The sequence below is a fragment of the Sceloporus occidentalis genome, unplaced genomic scaffold (genome assembly GCF_023333645.1).
Source record: "Sceloporus occidentalis isolate IW3139 unplaced genomic scaffold, rSceOcc1.0.p SCAF_51, whole genome shotgun sequence".
NCBI lineage: Eukaryota > Metazoa > Chordata > Lepidosauria > Squamata > Phrynosomatidae > Sceloporus > Sceloporus occidentalis.
This window is the reverse complement of record NW_028317031.1, coordinates 278,830-290,093: the sequence shown is the minus strand read 5'-3', so window position 1 is coordinate 290,093 and position 11,264 is coordinate 278,830.

The following is an 11,264-nucleotide window of genomic DNA, read 5'->3' as shown; positions in this document are numbered from 1 at the left end:
ATAATTAGGTGTGCAATAAATACTCTTTCATTTTTATTGTATTTATTGCTAACCCGGATGCACAGTTTCTATATTTGCATTTTGACTTGGATGTTTAATATGCAATTGTTCTTGAAAGTTGTGCTGTCATTGGCCTGGTTACATGCTTTTAAATTAAGTAAATGCCTTCATTTAAAATGAATTTTAAATCGGGATCAGCATGCTTTCCTTTTTTTTAATTTAAGATTTATTAAAATCTAAAATTAAACCATCTGTAATAATAATTAAACTTAGCATTAATTTCAATATATTTGAATTGTAGACCTCCCTGTTACAGGGATATCCTTTACTTTCCATAGGGTTAATATAATATATACTGTATATTTACGCTTAGTATATGGGTTTGTTCTTGGATATGCTTTAATGTACTCTGTAAATTGATAAAATTATAGCAGAACTGCATTTACTATATTCATTAACCTAATCGCTTTACAGAATGTATGCTTACATACCAAGTAGAAAAGCTGGCTCCAGGGCTGGAGTGGAGATCACAAGGCCCCACTGCCAGTGTGGGCAGCGGCTGGATATGTGCCGCCGGACATTACTTGTCAGAATCTGCACTTACTTGTGCTGTCGGGACTGCTGGCCCACTGTGGCCTGCTGTGGCCCACATACTTGCAAGTCCTCAAGTCCTCCCTTATGACAACCATCCTCTATCATGTATCACTTATGATCCCTTTTCTTCATGACAACCCAGTCCTTCAAAGCCCATTCTCGTAAATGGTTTAAACGAATTTGATGTCCAAGCCACCCTTGACTCAAGAATGCAAAGGGGGGCACAGGAATATATAGTGGATTGGAAGAGTTTTGGTGCTGAGGGACCAAATATCCATACCCCGACTCCGGTGTGAGTCCTTTACTCTACTCACCATACTTGTCCGTCACCTACCCATGCACGGAGGTCACACCTTGGGAGGGGCGCACTTCTGCCGGTGGGACCCACTGGCTCACCGGAGCCCGCATACTCCCACAATGTCCTCAAGAACCCTTTTAATCAAAGCAACTAGCTGGAAGAGTCCTTTGCTTCATTACAGACAGATTAAACATTACTTACCCGGGTTGCCTCCTGACCATGCTTCATTTTGGAGAGATTCGTGCCCGCCTTCTGCCATTGACCCTGTGGGTTACTTGCTAGTCCTCTCTGCGTATTCATTTCTGCCTGTTTGCAGCACCTGTTCCAGTCCTATTTCTACGCTCCCCGTCCAGCTTCACAGAGTTTCTAGCTCTACTACACTATATCCCTTCTATGGCAATTCATGGGACAGCAACCTCATCCACGGTTCCACCATCCAAACCAAGGTAGGCTCATCCTATAGTATCTTACAGGTGGATTGTGTGAGTTTGGTGGCACTGATGGCCAGCAGCCCACTAGACATTTGCCTGATGTACCAAATGGCCAGTACAGGATTGGATCATGCCTTATCTGCTGCTTAAGCACCAAGGACATAAGCACTTAATTTAATAATGATGTGATTCATATACATAAATATCATAAAGCAGAGGTATTAATTATTTTAAAATTATGCATTCTTACATGATTAGGGTGGATATAAAACACATAACTATATAATAATTCACATATGTATGCCCTAGTGGATTTATCTACTAAATCAGGAGGATTCCATCATAGTTCTGTCAAATGTTTTGTGGAATAGTGTTAGTTGAGGCAACAAGTATTTAAAAACTGTACTGTTTTTCTTGCAACAGCTGCAAAATTATCTGCCTTTTTAACAGTGGTATGTATGCCGCTGAGCATAACCACTGATCACAGGAGGCAAGCTTTTTTTGTGAACTACCAAGAACATTTTTAGAGGTTTTCCCAGTGTGAAAGCACGTTTCTCTGATGAAAGCTGTCATGAGTTGGGATGATGATGGGTGGCTATTTTCAGATGCAGTGTTCTGTAGGTATTGTTAAACTAAAATGTTTTAGCAATAAATAATTTTATACATAGCTTTCATTCTAGCTTAAGACCCAGAATGACTTGTCAGTCAGTGTATTATGTGCACTTTCTGAATGTGTGCAGAGTCCATTAAAATAGGCTTTTGAAATAACATCCACTATAGAAAAAATATAACAGTTTGGGCTGCCCTCAATATGTGATAACGTGTAGATAAATTATTATCAGAAGGTCAGTTATCGGAACATTAAAATGGTTCATTGTATCCACGGGGAATCCCTCTTTTGTCTTTCATATGTTAGAATCCAGGATTATTGATCATTGGATATAGGTCCATATGGTCATAAGGACTTTTGGTTACGAGACGTACGGCCATAATTAATTCTCGTTTTATGTACTATTGGTCATAGTACTATGAATATAAAACATTACAAACATTACTAGTATAGTAAAACAGCATCTGATAAATGCTTATCAACTGTGTTTACTATTAGTTGAGAGAAGAGTTGGGTATTTTTATATTTTAGCCAATTATTATGAAGAGGGGCAGATTTTTTATAGTAAATTAGAAGGACTACGGCTCCTAGAAGCATCCAGCAGCAAATCAGTAAGGTCTGGGTGTCATTTTCTTTTATTGCAGAACATTCTGAGATAGAATGAAAAGGTAAATATAGTTATTGACTAGTCTTGTGTGATCACACTTCACTACTAAATACACTTTAAATTTATTTTTCATTCTATGGATAGAATCAGATAATAAATATAATGAGGTCTAATCAATTACAATTTAATTTAAAAGTTAGGCTAAAAAGGCCAAGTTAGAAAAATTCTGAAACACGAATGGTGCATTTTTTTCCAACTTGGCTAGGATAGCCTAAATTTTGCAATTCGATTGTCAATTCGATTGTGGTTAAATAAACCCAAGTAAAGGTATTTTGTTCCACAGTGGGAAATCCACATTGACATTTGTAATGGCAGGGAGTTGTGTATATACAGCCAGGGATTTATGACATGCATCATACCTGCACATGAAGGTTTATATAAGTGTGCATGACTCCAAATGATCTTATAACAAAATAACCTTAAGTTATATGGAAATTTGGGTCTTGACAGTGCCCCGTCTCATGAAAAAATGTCCATGAAGACCAAATGTCTTATGACCTAAATCTTATGACCATATGGCAATGATCATATATTCTATGACCAAATGTCTTATGAGCAGGGCTTTACAAACCCCAGGGGCCAGGTCACCATGGCAATGAGAAACTGCTTCCTGGTACCTGAGGTTTTGTTAAATGGAGGCCCTTGCATTGCGGGTATCAGGGTCACGGGTGCTGGGTCAGGTAGGGTCCCTGTGCAGAGGCAGGATGAGGCCTGAGGCAGACAGGGATTGATGCCACTTGTTGGAGATTGTTGCCTACTATAGCCTTAGACTTCTTTGGCTCCATCCATAGAAACAGAACTAGTATATCGTATATCTTGATTTTTCCAAAGCATTTGATACGGTGCCACATAAAAGGCTGGTACATAAAATGAGAATGCTTGGTCTGCGGTAGAATGTGTGTATGTGGGTAAGTAACTGGCTCAGTGATAGGAAACAGAGGGTGGTTATTAATGGTACATACTCTGAGTGGGTGACTGTTGCTAGTGGGGTACCCCAGGGGTCAGTTTTGGGTCCTATTCTTTTTAATTTATTTATTAATGACCTTGTAGAGGGATTGTATAGTAAAGTATCAATCTTTGCAGATGATACTAAGCTCTGTAACGTGGTTAACACAATAGAGGACAGTGCACGATTACAAATGGATCTGCATAGGTTGGTGACTTGGGCTGGGATGTGGCAGATGAGGTTCAACACAGATAAATGTAAGGTTATGCATATGGGGAAGAAAAATCCAGGCCGGGAATATGTATTAAATGGGAAAACAATGGGGACGACTGACATGGAAAAGGATTTAGGAGTTTTAGTTAACAGTAAATTTACCTGTAGCGACCAGTGTCAGGCAGCTGCTGCTAAGGCAAATAAAATCATGGGGTGCATCAAAAGGGGCATAGATGCCCACGACAAGGAAATAATTCTACCACTGTACAAGTCACTAGTCAGACCACACATGGAATACTGTATACAGTACTGGGCACCAGTGTACAAGAAAGATATAGTGGAGCTGGAAAGGGTTCAAAGATGGGCAACCAGAGTAATAAGGGGAATGGGAGGACTACAGTACCCAGAAAGATTATCAGAATTAGGGTTTTTTAGTTTGGAAAAAAGACGGCTTAGGGGGGACTTAATAACTATGTATAAATATATAAGGGGGCAGTACAGAGATCACTCCCAGGACCTATTTATACCCAGGACTGTATCTATAACAAGGGGACATCCTCTACGGTTGGAGGAAAGAAGGTTTCTACACCAGCACAGACGGGGGTTCTTTACAGTAAGAGCGGTGAGATTATGGAACTCTCTGCCAGAGGAAGTGGTAATGGTAAACTCAATAAAAGAGTTCAAAAGGAGCCTGGACGTGTTTCTTGAAAGCAATAATATTACAAGTTATGGATATTAGATTAATAGGGACAGAACGTTGATCCAGGGATTTATTCTGATTGCCATATTTGGAGTCGGGAAGGAATTTTCCCCCTGGTATGGGGCAATTGGCATCTGCTTCATAAGGGTTTTTTGCCTTCCTCTGGATCAACACAGTAGGGACACAATATGTATATAGGTTGAACTTGATGGACTTTGGTCTTTTTTCAACCTTATGAACTATGTTACTATGTTACTAGGGAGTCTCCAGACAGCCTCTTGGCAGCAGACTTGGGAACAGATAGACAGCAACTGAGTCAATGAACTTAGGTCATACACAAGGGGACAACAGCACAGTGCCAATTTATAATCCATACTAGAAACCTCGCTGAAAGCCCCAGATCATCAGCTTGGTCCAAAAGGGGCAAACTAGGATCGGTGTCTAAGCCAGGGTCCAGATCAGAGAATCAGCTATCATACCAAAATCCACAAGATCAACAATCAGGTCCAGGAACTGCAATTAGGCATGTTATGCTCATGGAAAAGCAGAAAGTTCAGCAAACCAAAAGCCATCTGGTAGTGTAAAGCAATACCTTCCCTATGCAGGGTTGCTGGTTCAAACTTCCATGGCTCCTGACAGTAAGGGGACCTTTCCCGCCACTGCAAACACCCATAGTGCTGACCTGTGCTAACTCTGTTTTAGCACACTGACAGAGTCTGTGGGCTGATAATGAGTCCCTGTGCTTGGATAAACCAAATTTGTCTTAACAATATTGTATAATGTGGTGCAATATTGTCCTTTTCTTCTGGATTTCAGTGAATTAATTTTTCCTAAACCAGTTGATCTCCAATATTTATTTGCAGCTCTTCCTGGGTTCAATGACTGGTTTCCTAAGAATATCCTCATCTCCCTCTTTTATCTTGTGGGTTCAGGGACCGACTTTCCATATAAATGGATGTTTGAGTTTATGATTATGGAATGGATCTTACATTGTAAAGATAAACATATGTTTAAACATATTGTAAAAGGTAGTTTTTTCACACAATTATATTTAATGGGTTAACATGGCAATTCCTTATTGTTTTGCATTATAATTTGTGTATGATTGTATTTAATGTTAAACATAAAATTAGTTACCATGGCAACTACCATTTTAGCTATACATTTATTGAAGGGAATAAAGTGAGCATCCCATGTGTAGAAATCAATTAAAGTGGACTACTAAAACAAATTGATTTATTTACTAATTACAGTTAAATCTTTAATATTAAAAAATAAGTTTCTACAGGAACTTTTAAATGTATTTATTTTTTGTGGTATGTAAAGGATATAGCCAGCAGAGATGTCTATATTATTGTAAAATGATTGTGTATGCATTTTTATGAATTCATTTTGTAAGAATTAAGAAGAAGTTGTCTGAATTACCTTTAACCCTGAAGGGAATAAGACCCCTGGAGTGTGCTAGAACCAGCTCTTCACAAGGGTTGGCCGTCTCATTTCTACATTTGCCTGTAAAACTTGATGAAACCTGTGCATGGCAAAAATGTTGGAGGAATAAGTAACTACTTAACTTTAACTATAAGTGTGCATGTTATTTCTTTTTAACCCCTTAATGACAATGACTGAAAAATAGTCAGTTAATCACAATTGATATGCATGGCACATCATGGGGTGAAACGAGCTCTGAAAAAGATCAAGAAATGCTTTCTTCACTCAGATGGTGTTGCTGTAATACATCTATATTGAGGCATTCATCAAGACGCAAAAAATATGTTGGAGTGATTACAATACCACCATTCGAAATACCCTGGGTGTCTAGTTTTCAAAAATATATGGTTTGATGGGGGTAAATTGAAGTGACTGGTTTTAAAGATGTCCCAAATAGGACAATTTAATTTCATGCCTAGATTGTTTTAGCCCATTTGCACATGTCGAATGGAGAATATTAAAATACCACCATTTGAAATACCCTGGGGTGTGTAGTTTTAAAAATTCTATGGGTTGAGTGGGGCAAATTGAATTGGCCAAATTGATCCTAAGAGGACCTGGGTGCAGGATGCAAAAATGGTTTTGAAATAGTAATACACTATTTGTACTTATTGACCTATAACTTGCACCCCCCCAAAAAAAAACATTTAAAAAATGAGTATTTCAAAACTCAGGAAAAATATTAGAAACTATTTAGCAGGTTTTGCATTCACGTTTGTAGATGAATAACATATATTTTTAAAAATATATTTTAGTTGATATTACCGTATTTGCTCGATTATAAGACGACCCCCCAAAATCTGAATATTAATTTTGGAAAAAAAGAAAAAGCCTGAATATAAGACGACCCTATAGGAAAAAAGTTTTACCAGTAAATGTTAATTCATGTAAACTATTACATTTTTTAATAAAAGCTATGATTGAGAAAAATATTTTTTTGTTTTTATTTCCTTGTATTTTCCAACCTGCCCCCCAGTTACGCACATCTGCCCCCAGGCTTGCCACTCCAATATGGCACTGTGCCCCATGATATGCCTTTTAACCTTCCTATGTGCCACTCTGCCTCCAGAAATGCCTTATACCCCTATATGCCACAGGCATTTAGGGGGTTAAAAGGCATATTATGGGGCAGAGTGGCATATAGGGAGGTATAAGGCATTTCAGGAGGCAGAGTGGTGTTCAGGGGGTTAAAAGGCATTTCATAGAGCACTCTGCCTCCAGAAATGCCCTATGCCCCCATTTAACACCCCCACACACACACACACTCACCGGTGCTTCCAATTTCCTGCTGTATACCGGGGCAGCAGTCAACCCCCGCTGCTAGCCACACCTCCTTCCGGCTGCAGCGTAAGTTGTCTACGCGGATCGCGTGGATGTCATTCCTCTGCCCCGGTATACAGCAGGAAATTGCAAGCACCAGTAAGTGTGTGTGGGGTGGGGGGGAGTGTTAAATGGGGGGGAGACAGAAGGATCCAGGTCCCCTGCAGCGGTGCGGGGGATCTGGATCTTAGTCTCATAGTCAGACCTCTATTTGAGGTCGGATTATAAGACGACCCCGATTAGAAGACGAGGGGTATTTTTAGAGCATTTGCTCTGAAAAAAACCTCGTCTTATAATCGAGCAAATACGGTAGTTGACATGATCAAAATTATGGCATCTAAAGAAAAAAAAAAATCTAATTGGTATGGGTATTGTAAATGAAAAAGAAGAAAATTACAGCTAAACACAAACACTGCAGAAATGTTAAAACAGCTATTGTTATGAAAATTGCAGTGTGTGAGAACCATCACAGAGCCAAAAAGGTAAAAGTACAAAAATGTGTGTGGAAGTATGTTACATTGTATAATTATGTTTGTGTGTCTGTAAGTAATTGTCTCCAACATTGTGTGGATGTTTCCTAGATATAAACCAAATTTGTGAACCACTGCTTTTGTCCATTAGTCCTTACACTGTATGGTGCCCCTGTTAGCATGTAGTGCCTAAGTCATACTGTGTATTTTGTGTTCATTTCTGGATTCTACTGTGAAAAAAATAAGATAATTTATATAATTATTCACATTTTAGATTGGCTGATTAAAAGAAACCCTAAGAACATTAGAATGGTAGGTACCCGAGGCATATAATAAATGTGAAATTATGATGAATTTTTGGGTTCTAAAGTGAAGTCTATTTTACACATCTCAGGAAGAAAACACAGTTTGTTGATTTTATTACAATGAAAGCGCAATCCATTGTTTTCATTAAAATAAATAAAAAATACCTATAACAAGAAGGGAAGCCACAGGTGTCTAATTGAGGGCACAAATTTTATTACTTCAGTCCCATTACGGATGAGGCAATTTTTATTGTGCTGAACCGATTTTGGATACCTTAATAAGATTTAGAAGTCGAGATACATCTTACAATTCATCAGTTTCAGATAGCGAACACTGCCATTTCAGCTAAGCCATTTATAGATTTCAGTTCTTTGGCCTGAAGTGTGTGAACTTCTCATTAAGGAGATCAATTCTCTTACAGCACAGTAATACTTTTGCCACAAGTCTCAAATCATTGGCGCCGCAGTATGACTTAATAATTATCGCGCTGTATATTCTGGAAAACGGCTTTTTTCCAGTAGTAAAGTGAAATCGGATGTTTTTAGCAAAATAATGAAACATAATTGACTGAAGACCACTATAATAAGAATATTGTTTGTGGGACATAAGATTGTTCTAAACCGAAACTGCCTTGGTCTATCCAAATCATTCTTTTTATTAAAGAAAGGAGGTGTTTTTCTCTAGCTGCCTCAATGCTTTGGGCTTTGGATTGTAAAGGAAGACTCATTTTTTTACCTTGCATGCACAGCTATTAAACTGTATGTGGGTGATTGATCTCTTTAATAAAACAAAGTTCTTTAGTGGGGAAAGTGTGATAAAGAGAAACAAATGTATTAGTTTGTCCAGTGCTTTGAAGTTTATGGTAATTCAAAGGCATCAACTATTAACTCTTACAGAACCAAAGGACCTAAGAATACAGGACTTGACTTGTCTTTATTGATTCTCAATATCAAATGAATTAGAGATTAACTAGATAAATTACAACTGACCATGTTATGTGTTAGGTTTGGCTTTCTGTTTGGTTGTTAATATAGTCTGCATCCTGGCTCTCTACACCAAATTATAATATTTCTATAACAATCAAGTAAAAAAACTAAAGGCTAAGCATTAGCATAGCAGGATTGAAATGTCACTGGACCCTCATGCTTAACATCTTTACACTTTATCCAAAGAAGGGGACTGCAGTCTTCATATGTATCATCCTATGCTCCCATATAATCTAATGAATCATTTTATTATTTTTGATGCTGAGGTGAATTAAGTTACATTAAAAAAGTAATTATTGATGGGACGGCCTTCAGTATTAGGTATGAGGCTTCTGATTATGCAGTTAGCTATAAAAGTGTTTAATTCAGCCATGTAAGTTATATGATTAAGGCCACACATCCCATTGTTTTAATGTTTAATACAAGCCAGTGCCACCCTTAATGTGGGTCTGTACACACTTTTTAGTGTCCAGCAAACATTCTGCTCCACAGGGGCGTAACTAGAAACCACATTTCTATTGGGGCCCACCAACATCAACTGCTGGACTGTGCCATCGTTATCCCTAAACAACTTGTCTGTATCTTCTTATGCCCCTTGCCCCCTTTCCAACATACACTCTGACACACATTTGTAAACACACTTATACAAATTACACATAATCCATTAAACCCCACTTATACATCCATGCTCACACACAATTACGCATCCTTGCTTACACACAATTACATATCCATGCTCTCACACACAATTACTTTTCCATGGTCACATACATACATTTACACATCCATGCTCACTCTCACAAATTACATATCCATGCTCTCAGACACACACACACAGTTACACATTCATGCTCACATACATACATATACACAAACATATAAGCACGCCCCTGCTTACCTCTCACCGGCTGCTCGCACACTATGTGAGCAGCCTCGGTTTTACCGCGGGGTCACGTTTCGTCAAGTGACCCCGATATGTTCCTGTCTCCCCGTGCCGGTTCAAAATAGTTTAGAAAAGGCCCTTCTGTCAGAATGGCCCCTCCTAAGCAATTTTGAACCAGTACAAGGAGGCAGGAACAAGGGGTCGTAGGGGTTGAACCGGGCCCCTTAGAGGCATGGGCCTGCTGTGACCCCTGTAGTTACGCCAGTGCCCGGCACTCCTTAAAAATGGACTGTGCTCAGGTCTAGATTATATACAGGGCCCCGTGCTTCACTGTGCTGCAGAGTTGCAGCTGACAGATGGATATGTCAGGCCGCAAGCTAAGTGAGCCTAAAAAACTGGTGGCCGCTGACCTTAAACTTCCATGGCTGCCTTGTCATCTTCCGTCTGCCCCTGATTTTGCATCTTAAAGTCCCCTATATATAATTTGACAATAACTTAAAATTCATCTTTGAAGTCATCTGTTCTTTAGAGTTGCATATGTGGTTGGTTTTACATCTAAATGTACTATGTTTTCCTAAAATACATGCAGCGTTACAAGTGGCCAACTTCCAAAATTTCAAGTTCTTAATCTTGTTTGTTAACTATGGAGAATGCTGAATATAGGTAATTCTGCCTAATTAAATATTGATGTATTTTATGTTACATTATCCTATATAAGTCCCAAGACTGATGGACCTTGAAGCTATACAAGATGTCAAAAAAATGACTTTCCTTAAAATACATTTATTGTAACATGATTTAGATGTAAGTGATACATTTTGTTTATTTGAAGATTTGTAGTGTATATTAATATTATTAGTTACTCAAGTAAAGTTTTAGCGGAATGATATTTAATACCATAGATCAAACACATTTAATGTGTTAAGAAAAAATGAAATGAGGCACTTAGTTTGTAAGCATACATAACACAACAGTTTTAGAAAAGGATACCATACAAGAAGACAGTAAAAATAGCATCCTATTGAACCTGCCAACCTTCATTCAATTCCATTCAGTAACAGTACTTTAATAACAACCAAATATGTTTTATGGTAGGAGTTGATAACTAAATGTTTATCACTTATATAGAAATTCAAATAATTGGAAATTCTCATAGCCATAATATAGCCCTGACCACATGAGAATACCTTGATATATCAGATCAATTTACTTATTTTTCTGAGGATGTCGGCTGTGTGTTTAATACTCTGTATTTGTATTATGGACTTTAGTTCCTGTAAATCTTAGGTATTTCTTTCTTGAATGAATGAGGAGATAAGCAATTGAATTTGAAAGATATTTTATGCAACAGA